This window comes from Dipodomys spectabilis, unplaced genomic scaffold (genome assembly GCF_019054845.1).
Source record: "Dipodomys spectabilis isolate Male_0828 unplaced genomic scaffold, ASM1905484v1 ptg000254l, whole genome shotgun sequence".
NCBI classification, from domain to species: domain Eukaryota; kingdom Metazoa; phylum Chordata; class Mammalia; order Rodentia; family Heteromyidae; genus Dipodomys; species Dipodomys spectabilis.
Genome location: NW_024870931.1, coordinates 644924 through 656095, shown reverse-complemented (window position 1 = coordinate 656095; position 11172 = coordinate 644924). Strand labels below are relative to the sequence as shown.

At 35.7% G+C, this 11172-nt stretch overlaps 1 pseudogene; it reads right to left on the bottom strand.

Annotated features, from left to right (window-relative positions):
* Window positions 1-10246: 10246 nt before the first annotated feature.
* Window positions 10247-10343, bottom strand: LOC122124932 (annotated as a pseudogene).
* Window positions 10344-11172: the final 829 nt, after the last annotated feature.

Below are 11172 nucleotides of genomic sequence, written 5' to 3'. Positions count from 1 at the left end.
AAATAAGATACAGGTGGACCCGTTGCAACAATGAGAAGTACAAATTGTCATGTCGAAAACGAACTTTACAACTTTGGTGGGGGGGGGAGGATTAAATGGGGGGCAGTGGGAGGCTGGGAAGGAATGGGAAGGGGAAACAAAGGAGGAGGCTACAATGCTTGATAAGAAATGTTCTCATTATCTTGCCCATGTAATTTTAACCCATATGTACAGTATTTTCACAATAAAAAAATAAATTAAAAAATACTTCAAATATTGTATAGGTATAAATAGATAATACTGCTATTAAGGAATTTAATCCTAAGAAGTTTTGAATTGAGGAATACATTTATGAATTAAGTATGTACACAATGGGGGATAAGGTCTTATAATCAATGACAGGTATATATGAGGATAAGCAGAACAACAATAATTCATGCAAAAAGAACAAAAGATGAAAAAGTAAAATCAATGAGAAAGAAAGAAAAAAAAATACCTAAAGGTCAGTAGAGATTTTTTTTAAAAAAGCACATATACACCTAAAATAGGAGTTATAAGAGGAAGAAAAAAGATTAATAAAAACAATTTTTTATAATTAAAAAGTAAATATTTTAAAAGATATAAAAAAAGACTTCTTTGATTTTGTTTTTGGGGTGTTGATGGGAAGATCCTGTATCTCCCTTGTGTCAGTAACCAGTCTCTTGGTGGAGTCTCTGCTTTGCTTATGGTGTTTCGTTTTCTGTGGCTTGATTGGTTTTTTTAAGTCAGTTTGTTTGGGCAGGCAGAAAAAATTCTGTTGGTTTACCCAGAAGTTTGTGATCTTCCTCCGAGGCTAGTTCAGTGGGAGGGAGATCTGCTTTGAGTATCACAAAAGAGGGAGATGGCTGTTTCCTCTAGTTTGGAGTTGCTGTGAAAAGGCTGGGTTCTGGGAAAAGCTGAGGCCTTTCAGAAAACAGTAGCTTTTCCCTGAGGGGCTAGCTTCTGAGACATTCACAGAGCCCAGCCTGGAGCCATTCTCAGGGTTTATGTTTACTGAGTTTCAATTGATTGTCAGGGCTGCTGTAGAGAGGAGCAGCCTCTGGCTCTTTTTACCCAGTGAAGAAAGCCACTCCTTCATGGGTGTAGCTTTCTCTGCCTGGTTGTGGAGTTCAGAATGGCAGGTCAGGGTAGGTACTTGTGACTCGCTAAATGACTCTTTTGTTTTCATCAAAGGACTGAGTTGGAGCTAGCTGCTTAGCCAGGCCTTTGTCTGTATCAAAGATGGATATCTCTGCTGTTGGGGGGAGGAGTGGCCTTCCCTCCTCTGCTTCCTTTGAGAAGCAGTGAGAATGTCAGTTTTGTACTCACGCGGGAGTGTTGGTTCCTGGGTAGCCTATGTTCTGCTATCTGCAGGATGAAGATATCTGCTATTTGTCAGTTCTTGTTGGTGTTGAGTAAAATCTGCTCACCTGCTGCATCTGGCACATTTGTCCCAAACTCTCTGGGTTGTAGGTATGGTGGCTATGGACGCCACCACAGCCGCCACAGCCGCTGCAGCCATGGCTGCCGGAAAATGCTCACATCTGTCTCCTTACCTGGATTTTCCCTCTCTGGCCAAACTCTCTGTACTGTGATGCACACTTGGTGTGCCTAGGACTGTTCACTGGAACATTAGAACTGCTTTCTCTGCGAGAACTTGTTTAGCCACCAGGTTCTCCTCTGCCATCTTCTCGAAATTCCTGAAGGTGTTTAAATGTCACTGGAATTGTTTTGGAATAAATATTTTTTACCTTGACTATCTTGAGAAAGAAGATTTGGTTTCTCAGCACTATTGGTAAGAACTTGAGTGAAAGAAACAAAAGGAAAAATGAGGAACAACTCAACACATACATTCAAAAGAAACAAAACAACCCAAGCAAACCCAAATTAACTCAGTACTCAAGAACCTGCAGGAAATTCAAAGGTTTTTAAAAAATAGCTAGGATAGGGGCTGGGAAGATGGCTCAGTGGTAGAGCGCTTGCCTTGCATGCATGAGGTCCTGGGTTCGATTCCTCAGCACTACATAAGCAAAAAGAAAAAAGCCGGAAGTGGCGCTATGGCTCAAGTGGTAGAGTGGTAGCCTTGAGCTGAAGAGCTGAGGGACAGCGCCCAGGCCCAGAGTTCAGGCCCCACGACCGGACTCAAAAAAAATAGCTATGATAAGCTTATGAAAATCCTGACTACATGGGAGCCTACTGTGGTGAGGATTGTGGTTAAAGCTCAGACTGGACCGAAAGATCTGTACACAATGCCAGGAACCTGTTATTCTAAATTCCAGGAAGAATAACACGAAGTAGACTGAGCCCACGATCATACACAAGTAGGAAGCGAGATTCAATCTGAAAGTTAATCAGGATAATTTAGGGCTGGGGGCATGCCAAAGTGGTAAGAACATCCATTTAGAAGACACAAGACACTCAATTGAAATTCTAATATTATGGGTATTAAAGAACAAAAGCTATGACTTTAAATAATTGGAATAATTGAAAGATTTGAATATTGAGTGGAGAAAAATCCATGAGAGAGATAGAGTTTACCCATGTTGCAATGCTTTCTACTTATGTGATAATATTATGTGGTACTCCAGGTACAACAGAGTTACCTTGCAATGAGCATGGATGTGCATTTGGGTGAAAGAAATACTCTACTTACACAGGTGTAAATTAAATACTTTTTGGGGGTAGGTTTTAGTTCTTGAACTAAGAGCCTGGGTGATATCTCTGAGTCTTTTCTCTCAAGGCTATCACTCTACTACTTTGAGCCACAAGTTCCAATTCTGATTTTCTGTTGGTTGTTTGGAGATAAGAGGCTCATGGACTTTCCTGCCCAGGATGGCTTCAAACCAAGATCGTCAGATCTCAGCCTCCTGAGTAACCAGGATTCCAGGCCTGAGCCGTCCATGTTTTTAATAATTTAGTAAATTGTAGTTACAGAAGTTAAAATTTATCATTATAACTTTTATAATATATGTGTGTATATTTATATCAATGCATACATATAGAAATATTTTAATGTGTTTTTGTATCTACAGTAGATTTATGAAATCATCCTTCATTACAAAATAACATGGAAACAAGTTTAATGAGGAGCAAAGCATAGGGAATAGTCACATTTCTTGTTGAATGAAATATGAATTGTGAGAATCAGTTTGAGAAAACCATTTAACAAAATGGATAATGGCTATTAATTCCAATCCCTTTATTTGTCCATATTTTGCATCCTCACACATGAGTGTCAAAGTCAAACCACACATTTTTGCCTTTGTAGTTAAATCATGCTATAATTTAGGGGATAGGTGAAGTAATCAAATAAAAGATTAAAGTAATAGTAAGTGATGCTATGAGAGCTGAAAATTATTTTAAATATGATAGTAGCTAATTAAATTCCATATCTCTTACTTTTACTCTATTGTCATATCCCTCATTACCACATTAGGAAAGTACATATAAGATTCTCACTAAATTATGTGTAAAATTATGAAAAATGTATTAAAAGAATATGGGCACATCGGGGCTAGGAAAGTGGCTCAGTGGTAGAGCTCTTGCCTTGCATGCATGAGGCCCTGGGTTTGATTCCTCAGCACCACATAAGCAAAAAGAAGAAAGCTGGAAGTGGCGCTGTGGCTCCAATGGTAGATTGCAAGCCTTGAGCAGAAAAGCTGAGGGCCAGCGCCCAGGCCCGGAGTTCAGGCCCCTTGTCTGGACAGAAAACAACAACAACAACAACAAGAATATGGGCACAGTGTGGTTTTAGCTGATTCAGACCTGTAGGGGGTAGTGTGTTTTTGAGAACTTGAAAAACCTTGTGATGGAGATGAAGGATGTGCTTATTCTGGAAAATTGGCTACAGGGTTGCTCCCAGAAAAACAGTGGTGAATTCTTCCCAAAGGTTACAGTAAAATCAATCTCACAATTATGTTCTCTACTGCACTATTCACCATAGAGAACTTATGGAATCAGCCCAGATGCCCTTTAGCGGAGGGATGGTTGGAGAAAGTGTTTCACATATACACAATTGGATTGCACCCATCCATTATAAAGACCGTTACAGCATTTGCAAACAAATGGATAGATCTAAAATTATGTTAAGTAAACGACGTCAGAGCCAGACACACAAAGGACGAGTATTTGGAAGCCAGAATTTTATGCAAGTTAAACAACAGTATTAATCAAAGCATGCTATTTGCAGAGGAGTATTTAAAAGGTGTAATTTCTTATAAAATTGAACTTTTAATCCAACAAAATGAATACCAGGAAACTATCACTTGGAAAATGTGAGGGGAAGTCAAAAGGAAGGATTAAAGAGACTTACGGAAGTAGAGAGTGAAGCCATAATATTCAATGCAGATAGTATGAAACTAGGAAAAAATGAAAGTGGGGTGAGGTTTGGAAGGATGTGAGAAATTTATGTAAAGATCCATCATACTTAAAAACTGATTCATTGAATGGAAAACCCTTCGTACAACTATTTACTAAAAATATAATGAAAAACAATGGAGACATCTGATCTTAACCCATGAGTCAATATGATAATTTCCTTCTAAGAAATTTTCTTTGCAGGTATTATCCTCATAATAACAGAAAAGTGAACAACGCAATGAATATCAATACATCACTTTGCCTATCCTAAATAGACACAATATAAAAATCACAGTACAAATATTTGAATATATCACATGATAAAATAACAAGTAGAAAATATCAAACTATGATTGTTTTTCCAAGTACTTTACCTTTGGTATCTAATTTAATCCTCACAATAATCCCATAAAGTAGAACTACTTCTATTTTTAATTCTAAGATGATGATATGTAAGTCTTCTGAGTTGGAATTACTAGTACAACATTGTACACACGGTAAGTGTTAGGCTGTGGTCCATTCCCACCATATCAAATAACCTCATTCTATTTTATAACTAAATACCAGCACTCAGTCTACTAATTCTAGGAAAATTTCCCAAAATTATTGTGCACACTCTAATAATATTTCACTTTATCTTTGTTAGAAAATAGGTAACTAAGCCGGACACCGGTGGATCACCCCTGTAATACTAGCTACTCAGGAGGCTGAGATCTGCGGATTGTGGTTCAGAGCCAGCTCGGGCAGGACAGACTGTGAGACTCTTATCTCTCATAAACCACTAGTAAACTGGAAGTGGCACTGTAGTCCAAGTGGTAGAGACCAGGGACAACACCCAAACCCAGAGGTCAAGACCCATGACCAACAACAACAAAAAAAGAAAATAAGTAACTGTAATATGAAAACTCCAAGTTCATAATCAATTTATACCTCCCTGGTGAAAGGAACTGCTAAACTATAACATTCTTGATTTCTAGCTCAAAATACTATAAATCATATTTTATCCCTTCACTCAACACTGCACTGCCTGGGGACCCCATCTCTGGTTAACACAGTCTTACTGAAAGAATGACCTGCCCAATTCCTGATGGAAACAGACTGCAGGTCTTTTGGAGCAATTGTTTCCATATTGTAGCTCACCTAAATTGTTTACCATTAGAAGTATTTTGATTGCTTTTTATACCCAACATTTTGAGAGAAATGTACTACTTTATAATGTTATTAAAGAAAGACTGATATAAAAATCACTTTTCATCCCAGATACATATTTTACCTTTCGTATACACAAAAATGCAGTCTGACATATTAATGTTAGGAATGAGAGGTTAAAAATCATAGGCACCAAGACCTAAGTATGAATTAAAGACTCTCCAACTTGTGAATACAATTGGTTTAAAAAGACATCAATACTACTGCATTTTTTAATTCCCTATGATAATGATAATGATTCCCTATGATAATGATAATGAAAATGATAAACTCTTAACACTTAAAAATAACTCATTTTCTTGGGAGTAGGACACATAACACAAGGTTAATTCTAATCATTTAAAAAGACCTTTATTTATACTAAACATTCACTCATAACTATAAAGATTCTAAAACTAACTGAAGTACAGAGACACAAAGGAAATAATTTAACTGCATCATGTACATTCAATGGACTGTTAATAGAAAACAAAGTTATACTAATAATTAGCTTACCCAATTCACTTACATTCTTTTATTCTATTCCATTTACTTTCATAAAAACTGGGTTTTCATAAAATGATGCATGAAAAAGCCTATATGCCCACTTACATTTTCAGATCTTAACAATATTTATTTCAGAAATTTTAGCTCTATAGTCAATGAACTGAAATAATACTAAAATATTCAAAGGACTTTTAGAAATTGCAAGACTTCCTCTGGGATGTTATGTATATTGGAAAAGATATTCAAAAAGCCTTATTTGTTAAAGTTGCCATAGTTACTCCCACAAAAGAGCCATTGGTAAAGATCCCTGTGCATGTACAAAACACCTTCAAATGCATACACAATCTGGACATGACACATCCTTTTTGTTTGTTCGTTTTTGGAAGGAATATCTAACAAGCATATCGACAATACTTATTTTGTCAATAAGATGGGATATTCAAACGTAATATGGGTTTGATTAACTCTTAGTGCGAATAGATATGGTCTTGCAAAGAAAGTGATTTTCTACAGAAAACCGGAAAGAGTTTATCCAACTTGTGTTTCACAGGAATAACCAGAGAGTAACACCTGTTTGGTCACGTCGGTCCAAATCACTCCATGAGTGTATATTAAAAGTATAACCAATTTAAGAGGTCAAATATGAATTTTGTACTGACAATCATCTTACAGCAATAACTTACTACCTAATTATGTCTGTATCTTCTTACCTCACATACAATAAGAGCTGAAAGCGGTCTCTTTATCTAACTTAATGCTGTAAATGCTTTGATTATGATGACTTTTTTAGTAGACAAATAATATGTACAGAGGGGTGGTTCCACTGAAATGACATGACAGAACACTGATAAATAAAACATTGCAACACAGTTAGCTCTTTTCAGCCTCACCCTGTCCAGATTGGCAAGCAACATTGCAACAGCACACGCACACATATACATTTATACACATGTTCGCACATGCACACACACATGTACATGCATGCTAAATTCAGGGTTTATTGTACAAAAAAGTTCAAATAAAATATTAGTGATTAGGACAAATGATAATATGCCTTATTACAAAATAATACATGAACCATCACCACCCATGTTACATTTTACCTGCCTCTCCAAATGTGACCACTTAATTTATTTTTAATTAATTGATTACCTTATTTATTCGTTTGGTGCTAATACTAGGGCTTGAACTCAGGGCCTGGCTTTGTCCCAGAATTTATTTTTTGTTTCAGTTTTCTCAAGGCTAGCATTTTACTGCTTGTACCATAGCTCCATTTCTAGCTTTTTCTGGTTACTTTCAAATCAGAATCTAATGGACTTTTTTTTTCTTGGCCTGCTTTCAAATCACAATCCTCAGATTTCATCTTTCTGATTAACTACTACTAAAGACAGAAGACATCAGTGTGGCTTCTAATTTTTCCTCTGTAGTTATCAAATGCACATACTTAAATAGTAATTTAAAACTGAGAGTATAGAAGCAAGATGTACAGTGATGATACTGTCCTGTCAGAAATTCAAGTTAGTAATGTAAATTATTCTTAAGACCATACACAAAAAATATCATATTATAGTGTAAGAGAACTCACTATTGAACATATGAGCCTTAAGAGCTTTCTAATAGATCCATTATTTATTGTTATCCAACATTAGAAAAATGTATGAGGCATTGGTAAAATAGAAGTCCTTTGCATGACTACATATATTCCTTGTTTTTTTTTTTTAAAGACACTTGCTTTCATTTAAAAAGTAGGCCTGTCTATTGTCTTCATGTGATTTCAATAATTGAAAGTGCTTAGTGAGAAGGTCAAAATGTATTAGTAGTCCTTAACTATCAATTCTCATTTTTCTTCTTGGAGAATATAATGATCAAATCAATAATTCAGAATCAGAAATCAATATTTCAGAATCATGCTTCCAGTGCAAGTGGATCACCAGTAAGAAATCCTCAATACCAATTTCCACAAAGTTTTGTCACAGATACCATCTCCCTGCCTTCTCTAGCTGCTTTACTACCTTACTATTTCTTCATTATACAGGAAAAGTGTGATTCACCTGGTTTCAGTCAGATCTGTTGCTAGAATTATCAAGGAATTAGTTTATTGTCTGTAATTTGGTCAAAGTTATGTCTCTTTATGTAGGCTACTATAAATGTATTTACTAATTTCAAGTAAATACATAAATTCTATTCCCATCTTTTTTATAAAATAAAATTTTGTTTGCTCTATAAATTGATCAGAGGCATGGATTTTGTGGCTAGCTAGGTCATTGCACATCATCTGTCTCTCTCTCCCTTTCTTGGTTCTCATAGATAATATGATTGCTCCATAATTATCCTAATTTATTTTGCTTTCATATTTTTGGTTGCATCATTTCAGTTTTTGCTCTGCCATTTCCCAAATCATTTATATAGAAGGCATTATTTCCTAATTTCTCATTTCTAGAATAAGCTGCACATGAAGACATCACTGGTCCTCATTTTCAGTGTGTACATTTGAATACGGAGGAACATCTTTCCTCTGCTCTCCATCAATTCCCTACTCTCCAGTGAGAATAATTTCGAATAGTAAAATTGGAAAAAGAGAAAATAAATCATGGTGAATAAACAGTTGCGGAAAATTCACTGGATATTTCTGACCAGTTCAACCAATGTGAACTATTAGGAAAATACATGGACACCTCATTCCCACTGGCACTCAAAGTTTCTGGTTAGGCAATTCTTAGGAATATGAAGAACAAGATGAAAAAATAAGGAATGATAACAATTGCAAGAAAAAAAATGAAGAAGGATCCAAGCAAATTTCTTCATTGGGCTGCCAAAAATATTCGACTTACTACAGTGTGGAGACTTCTTTCCCAAAAGGCCACTCATGTGAATAGTAGGGATGATGATGAGTATACCCATCGTCATCGAGAAGCGTACAGTGGACAATTAGATATTATCAGTGAGTTGGTGTCTCAAGCGGCACATGCAATAACTGTAGATGAATGGACACCCCTGCACAGTGCATATACGTGGAATAATACCAGAGTGACTTCTTTATTACTTCATCATGATGCAGATACCAATGCCCAACTAAAGGCCTCTTGTCCCCCTTACATCTTGCTGCTGAGAATTGAGCTAGCAAATATATGCTTGATTTCCTTCTGTTGAACAATTATATAAAACCAGGCCTGGAGAACAACATAGAAAAAATTGCATTTGATATTGCCAAAAGGATAAGTATGTATCACTACCTCTATGAAGTTGTGGAAGGCTGTACAAATTGCTCACCTATGTCCTAATGGTCGGGTTAAGTTTCTTAAATTTCAAAAATGCAAGTCGATCTTTTGTGTCCCTACAAAATATTTTCACAATCCAAATAAGAGCAATATATTTTATTTTGGTCTGTCATGGGGCTTGAACTCTGGGCCTGGGAGCTATTTCTGTGCTCTTCAGCTCAAGGTGAGTGCTCTACTACTTGAGTCTCAGCTCCACTTCCAGTTTTCTAGTGGTTTATTGGAGATAAGAGTACCACAGACTTTCCTTCCCAGGCTGCCTTGGAACCATGATCCTCAGATCTCAGCCTCTTGTGTAGCTAGCATTATAGGCATAAGCCACATGTGCCCAGCAACACCAATATTTTACTGTAAAAATTCATGGATTCCGCAGAATTCTTCCAAGTGAATTGCCTGCATTGGATGTCAAAATGTATTCAATAGTTTTTGTATACATGTATAATGATTTCTTCAGAGTTTGTGATTTTTTAATCAGAAACAATTTTAACTTACCTGTTGAAATGAGTAGTACAGAAACTAAAATATTTCTGGTGCTTGTCTGAAAAAGTATATTTTAAAATATTCTATATTCTATGTTTGCATAATGTTCATAATTTATTTTATTTTCTCCTAGATATACTTTGAATTCTACATTATTTTATAATATTGAGGTTCATTAATGTGTTCTTTCTGATTGTATTCCATATAGAAACAGTTTGATTCCTTTTTTTCTAGGTCTTAATATTATTTTTCTTTGGGATAAAATGACAATGTTGTCTAATTTGAAAAGTTTTGTAAAGTTTATGCTATGTAAACGCCTTTCTGAGGTGAATATTTAATACACTGATGTCAAACTGAACTTAATTATATGAATTACGTGTATTGTTACAGTTGTAATTTTGTTTTAATAACTGTTTTTCATTTCTTGCATCTGAAGAATGAAACATATGGAATACTTCTCAAATTTTCATGTTATCCTTGTGCAAGTGCCATGTTAATCTCTGCATTGTAATTTGAGTATTAATGCTGCTGAAGCATGTAGTATCCTCTAAATTTAAGTAGTTAATGATGCAATCTTTATACAAGCCTATATCTATGGGTGCCTACTTGTAACAAGGAAACCGTATTGTTCCTAACAATGCTATCGATCTTATTTCCCTAAAATTCTGTGAATAGCAGAAAAAATTATATTGATCAATCAATTGCTCACATTTGCAAATTTTTTTGTCAATGACTATCTTAAGTCTTTTTATTTGGAATTTGATCATACTCTCAATTATTTATAGATAGGTCCAAAGGTGATGGCTTTTTCAAGTACTTATTTATCCAACTGTGTTAGCTATGTGGACCTAATGGATTCAAAGTAAGCATTGCTTAAGAGCTACTTCTAAACTTCTTCAGCTGATATTTTCCCAAATGAGGTGTTACTGGCACAAATGTCTACCTGAGCCTTTACCCTTCTTCCATGTGGGAACAGACCAACCAGAATATCTTACCCTGACAGCATAGATTGTCTTACTAGAACAAAACTAATCTTGGTTACAAGGGATCATAGAGAGATGAACAGTTCAAACAGAACTGTTCAGACTAGAAGGTATTTTATCAAAATATAATTGTTTATTATACCTTCCATTTCAAAAGTAGCTAAAGCCAAGAAGGTGAAAAAATTGTTCATATGCATGATTACTTAATGTCCTGGCCTGTCTACCATCCAACCAGGCAGGAACTTACACTACTGCCTTTTTATCACCAAATATTTTCATAGTTGCGGGAGAAGTCCATATGTTTCTCCCAGTTATTAGGCATTAAATTGATACTGTTTTAATCACAGTGTTTCCTCTTGCTTCCATGCTGTAAATCTACAAAT